Raw genomic sequence first — 17,269 nt, forward strand, 5'->3', positions numbered from 1 at the left:
TTTTGAAGTTGAGGGACCATTTCTATACTTTCGAAATAATTGAGGGACAAAAAATATATTTTTCCCGTTAAATGAAGATGATGTACCAACTCAACAGGAGTTACATGCTGAGTTAAATGAACCATCGTTGCATGTAGGGTCAGATTTGTTTACTGCTATGCTGACTACACAGGCGCAAGAAACAGATGGATCAGCCGGCCTTCAATAATTGTATTAATTTATCCAGGAGGTACATGATTGATGAAGAGCGTGTGAAAACTTCAGTTCATTAGTCAACTTGATTGAAGTAATGCAATCCTAGGAGTATGTCTATATGTGCATGTACTTCCAGCCGGTCCTAAATTATTTGTGTGCCATTTATACAGAACTGGCTAGCTAGCATATATAGCCTGCTGCCTGCTGCGTACGAGTGTTCTATGAAAGGATCGATCGATCTAATCAGTGCGCTACTAGCCGAAGATAAATCGGCAGGGACTTAGATGGAGAAATAGCCTGGTACTGTTCTCCAAAAGGACAAATCTATCTAATCAGAGTGCGCTACTCGCTGTACATTAATCGGCAGCCGAGGAATCGATGGAGAAGCATGCAAGATCATTGTATACTAATCAGTGCATAGACAAGCTCATACCTTTTTTCCCTGGTGGTGAGCTTGATTCGCTCATGATGAAGAAAAGAGATGGAGATGACGCCGGCTGGAATGACCCGAGAGACCTGGAGATATAATACAGGTCGTTTTACCATACAACAGAAAGAGGAAAAATAGGATGGGATCATAGCTGGATATCCTTATCTCGACGTATACGGCAACGTCAACTGCTATCTGCCCGACGTTTTCTCTCCGTTCTGTTTTGAAAAAAGAGGTCGGGACCTCTTTTCCAGATACCGCAAAAAACCATGGTTTCTGACATACTGTGATTTACAAAACTTTGTTTTTTTCTGAAGCCAAACGCAGCAAAGTATTCAAAACCATGTTTTTTTTTCAGAAAGCGTGGTATTCTCAAAAAACTTTAAAAAACAACTTTGCTGCCAAACGCAGCCTTAGTTTTGGTATAATACTTCAATTCATTTCACATTTTTCTTTTGTCATACGTAGTCACTAACTTAAAGATGGTCATTTTATGGTTAATTTTGTTCCAAATTAGTTCATGTGGTTAGATGTATCGGTTCTAAGCTTCCCGTTCTTCTGTAGATAACATAAAACTCACATTGATGAGGATGATTCTTCATATGGAGTGCTAGGGATCACGACAACTTATAAGAGTGAGCGATAGTTTTACAGGTATTTAAACCGCTTTTTTTATCTGGATGCTTGGTGTCATTTCCTTTGTTTTGAGTCTTCTTCTGAGCGGGATTCATTTTACATCAACGACAATCCATGAGGTTCGTAGCAAATGGTTTTACGTACAATTATCTGTGTTACTCAATATTCTACTCCCTCCGTTCCGAAATATAAGATGTTTTAGCTTTATTCTAAATTGAATGTATCTAGACATGTTTCAGTGTGTAGATTCACTTATTTTGGTCTGTATCTAGTCCATATTAAAATATCAAAAACAGCTTATAATTTGAAACGGAGGGAGTATATTCCGTATAGAGCAGACAATAATTGCTGGTTCTGATCTCGATGCTTGCATGTGTGGCCAAGATATAGGGATCACCTGGACCTGGGAGCCAAATTGCTTTTCCGAGAAAAACATTGTTTTAAAAAAACTGTGGTATTCCTTGCCCACCCAAGAGAATACTTTGGTTTTCAATTACCACAGTTTAAAAAATACTTTGCTGCCACACAATATTTTAAAGTAAAACTTACCGAAGAATGTTTCTGGTGTGAAGCACGACATACCCTAAAGCATTGGGCAACTGCATTGAACCTTAAATCTGCAGACAACATCCAGAACAAATAAGTGGAAAAAGTTCTCACCTCAGTTCCGGAGTCCGACAAATAAATAATGGATGCGTCACCTTTGCCAAAATGTTCAATATGTATTAAAACAATGTTCAGCATATATTACAAAAATATTCACCATATATTAAAAATATCAGTTAGTATTTGAAAATGTTCACTGTATATTAGAAAAATGTTCATGTATACTAAGAAAATGTTTAAAATTCAAAAGAAATTCGGAATTTTCAAAAAAAAAAGCTATGTTCCAAAATTTCAAAAAAACTCCGAAAATTTTAAAATTATTCTTATTGTTCAAACAAGTCTGCATTTTAATATTCAAAAGTGACTAAAAAACACTGTACAAGAGGTCTCTCACCCAGGCACAGTTTAGGTGCGGGATGCACTGTCTGCTGTTAGCCGGCCCACATGGTCAGTAGCTCCTTGTCTTTTAGTTTCTTTAGATATTCAAAAAAAGGTTTTAAGTTGTAAAATCTGTATCAATTCCGTCCACACCTCCAAATGAGAGGGTTCTGTATGAAAGTTGCTCAGAATTTTATCTAGAGTTCAAAAATGTCGCTTTCACCTATGTTTAAAAATGTTTAACTTGCCATTTTAATTAAATTGCATGAATGGCTTTGCTAAAGGGTTAAACTCATAACTAAATCATCATATCTTGGAATTATACAGATAATATTGCATGTTAGCAGTGGCGGAGCTTAGTGAGGGCCAAAGGGGGCCATGACCCCCCTATCAATTTTTTTTACATAAACACATCTTTTTTTAGAACCATGGATACAACTAGGCCATGGTAAGAACACTCTCGACTCTCATTACACATTTAGCGTCAACTGGGACGTTAGCAATCATACTAAAATCATCGGATCTTCTCGCAATGGCCGCGAGCTCGTGCGCCAGCTTGTTCTTGCTCCTGCTTATGATAATAAATGCATCATATTTAACACTATTGTGAGAAGATCATAATAAATGCATCATATTTAACACTATTTGAGCCAAATTTAACATAATATACTAAATTAGCCCCCTCAATTCTATTTAAGACTCATTGAGCCTCCTCTCAAATCACATTGAAACTCTGCCACTGTAGTTAGTCAAAAAATGTGTAGAATATGTTTATGACATTGTCTTTTCTTGATCTTCAGGGCGTGCGTCGGTGGTGTGCAATGGAGAGAATACTGACTTGTCTGCTCTGGATCCTCCTTGCCGTGTTGGCTGCTTTGGACCCGGCTATCCAGCGTCGGTGACCAACGACGGCAGTGTGATCCTGCTACCTGCCGGCCCGTCGCCAACGTTTCTGACCCAGTGGGGTTCTTGGCATCGCACATGCCCGACGATGCTTGGATCTCCAAAATCAAGATTTCTTCAAACTTCATGTTCGCCCACGAATTCGTTACTCGCTGGGCCACCTTTCGCAAGTTTCAGCTCAATGCGGATAGCGAAGATGATATCGTTTGAAAGCACACCATCAATGGTTCCTACTCCGCGACTTCCACCTACAAAACAAAAATTCCACGTCACCATTTGCTCCCCCATGGAACACACGGTTTGGAAGGCTCCAGCGCCTCCCTAGGTCAAATTCTCCGATTGGCCTTCCATTTAAAATAGGATTTGGACCATGGATCGGTTGGACAAGCATGGATGGCTAAATTGTGGCCCTTGTCCCTTATCCAAGAGCGAACAGGAATTCGTTGACTACCTTCTATATAAGTGTAACGCCCCGAGACCGACGCTCCAGAAGACTTCCATATTTTCGTGATCACCGTCTGTTTCATTTGTGCTTGCTCTTTTATTTTTTTTGCTTTGCATCATGTCATCATGCCATCATGCCATTTAATTTTTAAAACTCAACTAAATAAATTGTATGGATTTTTCGATCCATTTAAATCGAGGGACTCACATGGTGACTTCTCTTTATAACATATCCTCCAATATTAGGGAGCTATATTAAATATTCCACTATTTTGGAATCACCAAAACACACTTACAAAATAATTTCGTTCCTTTTCTGCTTCAAGTTTGGTCTCCAACCTTGCCAATATTTATTTCATCATTTTCTGGAGCTCCACCAAAAATCCAAACATTTTTGGACCTTCCCAAACCTCAGTTCCTATTCAAATCATTTGAATTTAAATCAAATGGGTTTGAATTTAATCTTTCAATCATGGCCTTTCTATTTTTCTCGGAACAAACTCATTTTTGCGAGTCCGGAAAAATTATCCCCATGTCCTACTTCTTCCCCTAACCCCTCTTTCTTTTCTTTCCTATCTCTGTTTTGTTTTTATTTTCTTTAGAGAGGGAGAAGAGAGCCTTGCAGCCCAGCCGGCCTCTTAGGCCCGGCCAACCTAAGCCGGCCCAAGGCCCAGCCGGTGCCCCTCTAACCCTAGCCCGAGCGAACCCCATCTCCCCTTTCTCTCGATCCCTTCCTCCCTCCCGTGCGCCGCCAGAGACTCCCGATTCCCCCCCTCGCTCGACGCATCTCTCCCCCTGTCGCCGCCTTCCGCCCGATCCCTTCTGCCCCCTCGCTCGCCTCCCTCCTCCTCGTCGTGGGAGTCTAGCTACCCATCCCGCAGGAGGCCGCCGCCACCATGTACGCCCGCAGGAGCGCCAACGCCACCAGACCACCGTCCCGTCGCGCCTCCTCCACCCCGCAGCCATCCCCGTAGCGCATCACCTCCTCCCGTGCCTCTCCTCCTGCTTCTCCTCGTCGTCACCAAACCGCCTGGTCTTTTGTGCCACCATCGGGACGGCCAACTCCGGCGGCCCTCCGTCGCCTGCGGTCGTGCCCCTCCTCTGCCTCGCCAGTCGTCGTCCTCAAGCTCGTTCAGCGGCCCCTGTCTTCTCCTCGTGCCCGCCGCCGTCTTTGTCTGCGCCCAGAGGAGCCCGCAGCCTCCCTGGCCTCGGATCTGGCCGGATCGAGCCGGTCCGCGTCCACCACCACCCTCGTCGTGCTCCGCCTGCCATGGCCTGCGAGGCCATCAGCTTCACCTCGGCCTTGACCCAGGAGGACGAGCAGCGTTGCTGCCTGCTCGATCCACCTGCACGCGCGCCTCGCGCGTTGACCGCGACCAGCTCCATGCCCGAGCGAGCATGCTCCTGTTCCCGATGCCCAGCACCACCCAAGTTGTCTCCTCTGCGCACCATGTAGTGTCACCGTGGACGCATGCACCCCCGGATCAGAACCTCGAGCACCAAGTACACCACCGGCAAGACCCGGACTCCGAACGCCAAGTACAACTACGAACCCGAAGGCCTCGGATGCTTCAAGTTCCTCTACCACCTGTGTACAACTACCGTCGCCCCGAAGACGTTGGAGTCATCAAGTACCTCTCCGAACGAACGTGTACCACTACTTCCACTACCGTCGACATGTACGACTACGAAACGTGAACAACTACTTCCCACGACGACCCGCGAGTACGACTACTTCCTCTACGAAACGCGTTCCGCCCCGAATGCACGCTTCAAAGGTATAACCCCGAGATGACCGACCGCGATGAGATGCCCTTGCATGTATGAGATGTGCGATACGTTTGCACCGTGTCCGAATTGTCGCTCTTTGCCATGCCACCGACACGTGGGAACCCGGTAGCCGGGAGCACCCCACCATCTTGCATGACACGCTCACGCCCACTTCCTTTTGCACCGGTATCTCCATGAGTTACCGGGACCGGAATGTTGCCGTGGCACCATTTTTGTTTCGCCGCCGTGGCACCCTTTTTGTTCCGCCATGGTGACCAAATGCTTCATAACATGCTCATGTTATCGTTTTCGTAAAATTGCTTAAAACTTGCATAGGTCATCCGCATCATGATAACAACATTTAAAATGTTTAAAATTATTGCTTGCTTTAAATTGCTAAATGATATGGGGATTTACCGGATTTGTTGTTTTTATATCCGGCCCCATTTAAATTGTTTAGATGGTATAGTTTATATTATGCTTCACCTCTTGCCATGTTTAACAACAGTTAATATTGTTGGGTAGCTTAAACGAGAGATAACTAAATAATTGATGTGGTGTTCCGTCAACATGCACCTCGTTGCATATTGAGCTCCACTTAACTTGTAGTATTGTTTGTTGCACTTTGCCATGCCATGCCTCATTAAACCGGACATGCATCATACTTGTTTGTGCATCATGACTTGTTTAGGCTTGTGTGTTTACTATGTTGTTTGTTTCTTTCCGGGTTGCTTCTCACGTTAGCTTCGGTTTCGTTCCGGAGTTGTGAGGATTCGTTCGTCTACGGCCGTTTGTCTTCTTCTTGGATTCGTTCTTCTTCCTTGCGGGATTTCAGGCAAGATGATCATACCCTCGAAATCACTACTATCTTTGCTATGCTAGTTTGCTCGCTCTTTTGCCATGCCAATGCTATGATGCTTACCATTTGCTTGTTAGCCTCCCAAATTGCCATGTCAAACCTCTAACCCACCATGTCCTAGCAAACCGTTGATTGGCTATGTTACCGCTTTGCTCAGCCCCTCTTATAGCGTTGTTAGTTGCAGGTGAAGATTGAAGTTTGTTCCTTGTTGGAACATGGAGATGTTGTTCCTGGTTGGAACATGTTTACTTGTTGGGATATCACAATATATCTTACTTAATTAATGCATCTATATACTTGGTAAAGGGTGGAAGGCTCGGCTTTATGCCTGGTGTTTTGTTCCACTCTTGCCGCCCTAGTTTCCGTCATATCGGTGTTATGTTCCCGGATTTTGCGTTCCTTACACGGTTGGGCTATAATGGGAACCCCTTGACAGTTCGCCTTAAGTAAAGCTCCTCCAGCAATGCCCAACATTGGTTTTACCATTTGCACTAACAACCTACCACCTTCCCTTGGGTTCTGCAGACTCAAGGGTCATCTTTATTCTAACCCCCCCGGGCCAGTGCTCCTCTGAGTGTTGGTCCGAACTGAGCTGCCTGCGGGGCCACCTCGGGGAAACTTGAGGGTTGGTTTTACTCGTAGCTAGTCTCATCTGAGTGTGCCCTGAGAAAGAGATATGTGCAGCTCCTATCGGGATTTGTCGGCACATTCGGGCGGTGTTGCTGGACTTGTTTTAACCTGTCGAATTGTCTTGTTGTACCGGGTTACCGAGTCTGATCGGTGTGTCTCGGGTGGAGGTCTATTCCTTCGTTGACCGTGAGAGCTTGTCATGGGCTAAGTTGGGACACCCCTGCAGGGTATTATCTTTCGAAAGCCGTGCCCGCGGTTATGTGGCAGATGGGAATTTGTTAACGTCCGGTTGTAGAAAACCCGAAGTTGACCTTAATTAAAATACATCAACCGTGTGTGTAACCGTGATGGTCTCTTTCCGGCGGAGTCCGGGAAGTGAACACGGTGTTGGAGTTATGTTTGACGTAGGTTGCTATAGGATCACTTCTTGATCATACTTTTATCGACCGTGCTTTGCCTTCTCTTCTCGCTCTCTTTTGCGATGGTAGCCACCATATATGCTAGTCGCTTGCTGCAGCTCCACCTCATTACTCCATCCTTCCTATAAGCTTAAATAGTCTTGATCTCGCGGGTGCGAGATTGCCGAGTCCCCGTGGCTCACAGATACTTCCAAAACCAGTTTGCAGGTGCCTATGTTACCGTGCAGATGACGCAACCAAGCTCAAGGAGGAGCTCGATGAAGATCTTGCCCTTTGTGTTGTTTCGTTCTAGTTGATCAGTAGTGGAGCCCAGTTGGGGTCGATCGGGGACCTTTGTCGCATTTGGGGTTCTTCTTTTATTTTGGTTCCGTAGTCGGACCTTGATTGTACCTGGATGATGTAATGCTTTATTCATGTAATTGTGTGAAGTGGCGATTGTAAGCCAACTATGTATCTCTTTCCCTTATGTATTACATGGGTTGTGTGAAGATTACCTCACTTGCGACATTGCTTTCAATGCGGTTATGCCTCTAAGTCGTGCTTCGACACGTGGGAGATATAGCCGCATCGAGGGCGTTACAAGTTGGTAATCAGAGCCTTCCCCGACCTTAGGAGCCCCACTGCTTGATCGTTTTTAGCGGCCGAGTTGTGTCTAGAAAAATATTTTGAGTCATTTAGGATTATATATATCGGAGAGTTAGGAATTCTTTTTACTCCCCAGTCTCTTCATCGCTCTGGTAAGGCATCCTGACGTAGAGTTTTGACTCTTCTCTTCTCAAATTTCACTAAAAAAAATTTAGGATCACGCGGGTATCTTGGAATCGTTCCGATGGTTTTATGATGAGAACATTGTCTTGGTGCCTCCTGTCAGGGGTTTAGTGGAAGTGTCCCGGGGAGTTGAGCTCTGAGGTGTTGTCGTCATAATTTTATCGTTGCAGTTCTGGAATACCTGAGTTTAGTACGCCCACATCGAAAATCTCTTTTATGCAGTTGTTGGTGAGATAACCCCGATAACCCAGTACTGAGGTGAGTACGGGAGTATTGCCATAACTTGTATAACGGATGCTTTTCGAAGGTTGAGGTAGATGATTTCCGAAGGTTTCTTGGTTATGTGTTGAAGGATGGATACAGCTGGATGTAGGATTTGTTAGTTTTGGGTGAGATATTATGCTTCCCCTGTATCCCCAACACCTGATTGCATAACCGGAAAATTTCGGGAGTTTCATAGATGGGAATTCAAGTAGCTCTTAGGATATCTTTCTAACGGATGTATGATATGAAATTGGGGTTCGACGTCTAGTGGTCCGCCTATTCACGGTTGATTTTACAGTGGTCTCGTTGTGTCTTAAAGAGTCCTTGGCTATGCCGACTCGGGGATGCTTCGTATGTCGTGTGCACTGCCTTGTACATGATGGTGCTGTACGATTGAGACCGTGTAGGCCCCACCACAAAAACTTCGGACGAAATCTCTATCATATGTTTGTTCTGGCTTATTTTGCAAGCCAATCCTTTGTTTTGTTTTGAGTTGTGGTATTCGAGTTGCTTCGAAGTCAAATGTTGATTCCATACCTTCTCCAAATGGTGTTCTCATATTCCTATGTGAATACTAATCCTTCTTGATCATCGAGTCTGTCTTGTCAATCCTTTTCAACCGGCGTGTTTCTCTTCAAGTGGATCGTTCACGTCAACATTTGCAAGATCATTTATCCCTTCTTCTCAACGGTGTTTGTTTCATCCGTCTCCAAGTTGCCTTTGTTTTTCCCACCCTCCCTCCCTTTTGTTTTTCTTCAAGGACTAAGATTTCTTCTTCAAGTATCCATTTTATTGATGGGAAGTTTCTCCATTCTTTTCCGTCAATGTTCTTATCCGGTGATTCTCATGAAGATTCTAATGGAGCGTCAAGTTCGTCATTCCTCGTTCTTTTCTTCTTCGGTGGATTTAATTCAAGCTTTGGTATTAAGCATACTCCTTTTCTTTTTTTTTTCCAATGCTTTTCTTATGCCGGTGCACCTCTTAATCATCCATCTCTCGCTATTAAATTGTTTCGGAGTGCTCAAGATATCTCGAAGATTCGTGTTTCCACTCTACATCCGTTCAAGCTCTTTCGAGATTGGTATCTCATTCAAGTCATTTAATTCAACCGGTGCAACATCTCTTTTAAATCTTTTCAACGGTGTTCTTTTGAGTGGGCCCTAACCCACAGGTCTTTTCCCAGGATCTTACCTGACTCTTCTATTTTCCCAGAGCTATCCTAAATTCTTCTCCAAGTTTGACGTAAGAATGAGTTATCATTATTCAAATGCTTTTCTCCAAGATCTTTCAAATTCTTTTCATAGTTGGCTTAACCTCTTCGCTTTTGATTCTTCCGGTGTGCCTCAATAATTCTTGGTGGTGTTTCTCGTTGTCATTCTCATCATTTGAAGACCGAAGAAGAGTTTCTCTTTAATCTTGCTCTATTCTCTTCAAGATTCATGGTGCTAGCTTGTTGCCATCCTCTCATAATTGTTTTCGATTGTGAGAATCTTTTTCACCCATCAGGAGATATTCAAGAGTCTTCTCAGTTTGTCATCCGGAGTCCATCAATTCAGGTTTATTCATTCTCAGCCGTCAGTTATCATTCTCCTATCTTGCCGGTGCATCTATCGAATATCCTCTAATCAGTTCTTGATCTCTTTGTTCTCATGTATCTAGTTTGTCTCAAGCACCTTCGTTCATTTGCTAATTCTTACCGGTGATGCACCCCTACTTTGATCATTTTCAATTCTTACGGTGGTTCTTTCAAGATCTCTCTTCCTTGTTCATCATATCAATTCATTTGTTGTTCCAATCCTACCGGTGGTTCGTTGAAGACCTTCTCAAGTTTTGATATATCTCTTTTAACCCTTTCTACGAGAATAAGTAGTATGCCAAATCCGTTGATTGTCGTCAATTTAATTGGTGAAGGATAAGCATAACATAATTCTTATTCTTGTTCATCCAAGTGATTAATTCTTTATTCCGGAGGCCCTTAAAATTCTCGGTTTCATTTGTTTCATCTTCTCTTTTTCCCGGAGTTCCAAGCTCTAATTATCACGGAGATCCATCTAAATCATTGCAAGGATTCACCTTGTGTTTTCAATTTCTCTTTCTTTTCATTCCTTTTGTTTACCGGAGTTCTTCATGGAGGTTCTACATGACGATTCATCAAGGATTTAATTCCTTCTCAAAGTTTTCATCAAGATTCATTTCTAGGGAGCTCAAGCTTTCTTCATATTGTAATCCGGAGTGCAATTTCTTTCTACCATATTATCGGAGGTGGTATTATGTCATTCTTGATAATTTGAGTTCATGTTTTCCATGATTCACATGTTGTTAAGAATGAGTTATTTTTAAATCCATCAACCTCGTTGTTGGAGTTATATTGTTTCATATTTCACCTAAAAGCCTTCCATTGGGAATGTTGCTATTTGTGGTGCTTGCCAATGATCCAAGTTATCTCTTTATCATCTTGGTGGAAGAAGTTTTCATCTCTTCGTTGATCTCAAGCAAGCAATTGTTTCCGTTAGTGGCCGGTTGTCACCTCATAATTTTGAGATGTTTTCCATAAGCCCACTACAAGCTTGTGCTTTTCGTTGTTGATTTTCCAACAACTCCGTTCAATTCTTCTTTGCAAGGATGCTTTCCAAACTCATTTGTGGCAGAAGTTGGCATTTTCTTCTCCATTCTGTTATTCCAATGATATATCTTCTATTATTTCTTTCGGAGGCATTGTGACGTTGCTCTTTTCACTCACCATCTCGATTCGTGAGGATCGTGTTCTTTTCTTGCTTATCCATTTAACCGGAGTGTCGTGTTTTCATTCGAGTTCTCTAATCTTATCAAGTTTTCCCTCCTTCCTCAACTGGAGAGATGTCTGAAATCCTTCTTACCCATTGTGCCATTCTTTCAATAGTTCCGGAGGCAGTGTGTTGTTGATTTCATCAAGTAACATCCCATCTTCTCAAGTTCATGTTCTATTCCTTCCATGTTCAACCAGAGTACTGCCCGAATTCTTCCCCTCTCATCTTGTTTTAACCGGAGTGGTTTCGAATTCTATCTTGTCCATTAAACTCTTGATTCATGTCTTTGCAACCTTCAAGTTCTCGTAATGTTCCTTGTTCCTTTTTTTTTTCTAACGGATTGTTTGCAATCTCGTTCTTCTCAGTTGTGCTCTTTCTTTTAAATTGCTCAACCTCTCAAGGTTCTTTGGTTTCACTCATTGGTCGAAGAAGCAACTTAGTTTTACCTCTTCTCTTCCTCTTCCGTTTCTCTCCGGTGCCATCCTAGATCTCGGGACGAGATCCTCTTGTAGTGGTGGAGTGTTGTAACACCCCGAGACCGATGCTCCAGAAGACTTCCATATTTTCGTGATCACCGTCTGTTTCATTTGTGCTTGCTCTTTTATTTTTTTTGCTTTGCATCATGTCATCATGCCATCATGCCATTTAATTTTTAAAACTCAACTAAATAAATTGTATGGATTTTTCCATCCATTTAAATCGAGGGACTCACATGGTGACTTCTCTTTATAACATATCCTCCAATATTAGGGAGCTATATTAAATATTGCACTATTTTGGAATCACCAAAACACACTTACAAAATAATTTCGTTCCTTTTCTGCTTCAAGTTTGGTCTCCAACCTTGCCAATATTTATTTCATCATTTTCCGGAGCTCCACCAAAAATCCAAACATTTTTGGGCCTTCCCAAACCTCACTTCCTATTCAAATCATTTGAATTTAAATCAAATGGGTTTGAATTTAATCTTTCAATCATGGCCTTTCTATTTTTCTCGGAACAAACTCATTTTTGCGAGTCCGGAAAAATTATCCCCATGTCCTACTTCTTCCCCTAACCCCTCTTTCTTTTCTTTCCTATCTCTGTTTTGTTTTTATTTTCTTTAGAGAGGGAGAAGAGAGCCTTGCAGCCCAGCCGGCCTCTTAGGCCCGGCCAACCTAAGCCGGCCCAAGGCCCAGCCGGTGCCCCTCTAACCCTAGCCCGAGCGAACCCCATCTCCCCTTTCTCTCGATCCCTTCCTCCCTCCCGTGCGCCGCCAGAGACTCCCGATTCCCCCCCCCTCGCTCGACGCATCTCTCCCCCTGTCGCCGCCTTCCGCCCGATCCCTTCTGCCCCCTGGCTCGCCTCCCTCCTCCTCGTCGTGGGAGTCTAGCTACCCATCCCGCAGGAGGCCGCCGCCGCCATGTACGCCCGCAGGAGCGCCAACGCCACCAGACCACCGTCCCGTCGCGCCTCCTCCACCCCGCAGCCATCCCCGTAGCGCATCACCTCCTCCCGTGCCTCTCCTCCTGCTTCTCCTCGTCGTCACCAAACCGCCTGGTCTTTTGTGCCACCATCGGGACGGCCAACTCCGGCGGCCCTCCGTCGCCTGCGGTCGTGCCCCTCCTCTGCCTCGCCAGCCGTCATCCTCAAGCTCGTTCAGCGGCCCCTGTCTTCTCCTCGTGCCCGCCACCGTCTTCGTCTGCGCCCAGAGGAGCCCGCAGCCTCCCTGGACTCGGATCTGGCCGGATCGAGCCGGTCCGCGTCCACCACCACCCTCGCCGTGCTCCGCCTGCCATGGCCTGCGAGGCCATCAGCTTCGCCTCGGCCTTGACCCAGGAGGACGAGCAGCGTTGCTGCCTGCTCAATCCAACTGCACGCGCGCCTCGCGCGTTGACCGCGACCAGCTCCATGCCCGAGCGAGCATGCTCCTGTTCCCGATGCCCAGCACCGCCCAAGTTGTCGCCTCTGCGCACCATGTAGTGTCACCGTGGACGCATGCACCCCCGGATCAGAACCTCGAGCACCAAGTACACCACCGGCAAGACCCGGACTCCGAACGCCAAGTACAACTACGAACCCGAAGGCCTCGGATGCTTCAAGTTCCTCTACCACCTGTGTACAACTACCGTCGCCCCGAAGACGTTGGAGTCATCAAGTACCTCTCCGAACGAACGTGTACCACTACCGTCGCCATGTACCACTACTTCCACTACCGTCGACATGTACGACTACGAAACGTGAACAACTACTTCCCACGACGACCCGCGAGTACGACTACTTCCTCTACAAAACGCGTTCCACCCCGAATGCACGCTTCAAAGGTATAACCCCGAGATGACCGACCGCGATGAGATGCCCTTGCATGTATGAGATGTGCGATACGTTTGCACCGTGTCCGAATTGTCGCTCTTTGCCATGCCACCGACACGTGGGAACCCGGTAGCCGGGAGCACCCCACCATCTTGCATGACACGCTCACGCCCACTTCCTTTTGCACGGTATCTCCATGAGTTACCGGGACCGGAATGTTGCCGTGGCACCATTTTTGTTTCGCCGCCGTGGCACCCTTTTTGTTCCGCCATGGTGACCAAATGCTTCATAACATGCTCATGTTATCGTTTTCATAAAATTGCTTAAAACTTGCATAGGTCATCCGCATCATGATAACAACATTTAAAATGTTTAAAATTGTTGCTTGCTTTAAATTGCTAAATGATATGGGGATTTACCGGATTTGTTGTTTTTATATCCGGCCCCATTTAAATTGTTTAGATGGTATAGTTTATATTATGCTTCACCTCTTGCCATGTTTAACAACAGTTAATATTGTTGGGTAGCTTAAATGAGAGATAACTAAATAATTGATGTGGTGTTCCGTCAACATGCACCTCGTTGCATATTGAGCTCCACTTAACTTGTAGTATTGTTTGTTGCACTTTGCCATGCCATGCCTCATTAAATCGGACATGCATCATACTTGTTTGTGCATCATGACTTGTTTAGGCTTGTGTGTTTACTATGTTGTTTGTTTCTTTTCGGGTTGCTTCTCACGTTAGCTTCGGTTTCGTTCCGGAGTTGTGAGGATTCGTTCGTCTACGGCCGTTTGTCTTCTTCTTGGATTCATTCTTCTTCCTTGCGGGATTTCAGGCAAGATGATCATACCCTCGAAATCACTACTATCTTTGCTATGCTAGTTTGCTCGCTCTTTTGCTATGCCAATGCTACGATGCCTACCATTTGCTTGTCAGCCTCCCAAATTGCCATGTCAAACCTCTAACCCACCATGTCCTAGCAAACCGTTGATTGGCTATGTTACCGCTTTGCTCAGCCCCTCTTATAGCGTTGTTAGTTGCAGGTGAAGATTGAAGTTTGTTCCTTGTTGGAACATGGAGATGTTGTTCCTGGTTGGAACATGTTTACTTGTTGGGATATCACAATATATCTTACTTAATTAATGCATCTATATACTTGGTAAAGGGTGGAAGGCTCGGCCTGATGCCTGGTGTTTTGTTCCACTCTTGCCGCCCTAGTTTCCGTCATATCGGTGTTATGTTCCCGGATTTTGCGTTCCTTACACGGTTGGGCTATAATGGGAACCCCTTGACAGTTCGCCTTAAGTAAAGCTCCTCCAGCAATGCCCAACATTGGTTTTACCATTTGCACTAACAACCTACCACCTTCCCTTGGGTTCTGCAGACTCAAGGGTCATCTTTATTCTAACCCCCCCGGGCCAGTGCTCCTCTGAGTGTTGGTCCGAACTGAGCTGCCTGCGGGGCCACCTCGGGGAAACTTGAGGGTTGGTTTTACTCGTAGCTAGTCTCATCTGAGTGTGCCCTGAGAAAGAGATATGTGCAGCTCCTATCGGGATTTGTCGGCACATTCGGGCGGTGTTGCTGGACTTGTTTTAACCTGTCGAATTGTCTTGTTGTACCGGGTTACCGAGTCTGATCGGTGTGTCTCGGGTGGAGGTCTATTCCTTCATTGACCGTGAGAGCTTGTCATGGGCTAAGTTGGGACACCCCTGCAGGGTATTATCTTCCGAAAGCCGTGCCCGCGGTTATGTGGCAGATGGGAATTTGTTAACGTCCGGTTGTAGAAAACCCGAAGTTGACCTTAATTAAAATACATCAACCGTGTGTGTAACCGTGATGGTCTCTTTTCGGCGGAGTCCGGGAAGTGAACACGGTGTTGGAGTTATGTTTGACGTAGGTTGCTATAGGATCACTTCTTGATCATACTTTTATCGACCGTGCTTTGCCTTCTCTTCTCGCTCTCTTTTGCGATGGTAGCCACCATATATGCTAGTCGCTTGCTGCAGCTCCACCTCATTACTCCATCCTTCCTATAAGCTTAAATAGTCTTGATCTCGCGGGTGCGAGATTGCTGAGTCCCCGTGGCTCACAGATACTTCCAAAACCAGTTTGCAGGTGCCTATGTTACCGTGCAGATGACGCAACCAAGCTCAAGGAGGAGCTCGATGAAGATCTTGCCCTTTGTGTTGTTTCGTTCTAGTTGATCAGTAGTGGAGCCCAGTTGGGGTCGATCGGGGACCTTTGTCGCATTTGGGGTTCTTCTTTTATTTTGGTTCCGTAGTCGGACCTTGATTGTATCTGGATGATGTAATGCTTTATTCATGTAATTGTGTGAAGTGGCGATTGTAAGCCAACTATGTATCTCTTTCCCTTATGTATTACATGGGTTGTGTGAAGATTACCTCACTTGCGACATTGCTTTCAATGCGGTTATGCCTCTAAGTCGTGCTTCGACACGTGGGAGATATAGCCGCATCGAGGGCGTTACAATAAGTGTCTGTAGACAGACGATTAGACTTTGGGGCATGATCAATGAGTGGCTCTAGCCTGGACACCTCCATGATGTCTACTACACAACGTTCTTCTGGTAGACGTTGTTGGGCCTCCAAGTGCAGAGGTTTGTAGGACAGTAGCAAATTTCCCTCAAGTGGATGACCTAAGGTTTATCAATCCGTGGGAGTCGTAGGATGAAGATCGTCTCTCTCAAACAACCCTGCAACCAAATAACAAAGAGTCTCTTGTGTCCCCTACACACCCAATACAATGGTAAATTGTATAGGTGCACTAGTTCAGCGAAGAGATGGTGATACAAGTGCAATATGGATGGTAGATAAAGGTATTTGTAATCTGAAATTATAAAAACAGCAAGGTAGCAAGCGATAAAAGTGAGCGTAAACGGTATTGCAATGGTAGGAAACAAGGCATAGGGTTCATACTTTCACTAGTGCAAGTTCTCTCAACAATAATAACATAGATAGATCATATAAATATTCCTCAACATGCAACAAAGAGTCACTCCAAAGACACTAATAGCGGAGAACAAACAAAGAGATTATGGTAGGGTACGAAACCACCTCAAAGTTATCATTTCTGTCCTATCTATTCAAGAGTTCGTAGTAAAATAACATGAAGCTATTCTTTCCACTCAATCTATCATAGAGTTCTACTAGAATAACACCTTAAAACACAAATCAACCAAAACCCTAATGCCACCTAGATACTCCATTGTCACCTCAAGTATCCGTGGGCATGATTATACGATATGCATCACACAATCTCAGATTCATCTATTCAACCAACACAAAGTACTTCAAAGAGTGCCCCAAAGTTTCTACCGAAGAGTCAAGACGAAAACGTGGGCCAACCCCTATGCATAGGTTCATGGGCGGAACCCGCAAGTTGGTCACCGAAACATACATCAAGTGGCCCATGATATCCCATTGTCACCACAGATAAGCACGGCAAGACATACATCAAGTGTTCTCAAATCATTAAAGACTCAATCCGATAAGATAACTTCAAAGGGTAAAACTCAATCCATTACAAGAGAGTAGAGGGGGAGAAACATCATAAGATCCAACTATAATAGCAAAGCTCGGGATACATCAAGATCGTGCCATAGAGGGAACACGAGAGAGAACACGGGAGAGAGAGAGAGAGATCAAACACATAGCTACTGGTACATACCCTCGGCCTCGAGGGTGAACTACTCCCTCCTCGTCATGGAGAGCGCCGGGATGATGAAGATGGCTACCGGTGAGGGATCCCCCCTCTGGCATGGTGCCGGAACAGGCTCCCGAGAGGTTTTTGGTGGCTACAGAGGCTTGCGGCGGCGGAACTCCCGATCTATCTTCTCCGTGGATGTTTCTAGGGTACGTGGGACTATA

The 17,269-nt window shown here is 45.0% G+C and overlaps 1 pseudogene; it reads right to left on the bottom strand.

The window, feature by feature from the left end:
- Positions 1-4,571, bottom strand: part of LOC119338715 — a 9,312-nt pseudogene extending 4,741 nt beyond the window's left edge.
- Between the last annotated feature and the right edge of the window lie 12,698 nt (positions 4,572-17,269).

Source organism: Triticum dicoccoides, chromosome 7B (genome assembly GCF_002162155.2).
Source record: "Triticum dicoccoides isolate Atlit2015 ecotype Zavitan chromosome 7B, WEW_v2.0, whole genome shotgun sequence".
In the NCBI taxonomy this organism is placed as follows: Eukaryota; Viridiplantae; Streptophyta; class Magnoliopsida; order Poales; family Poaceae; genus Triticum; species Triticum dicoccoides.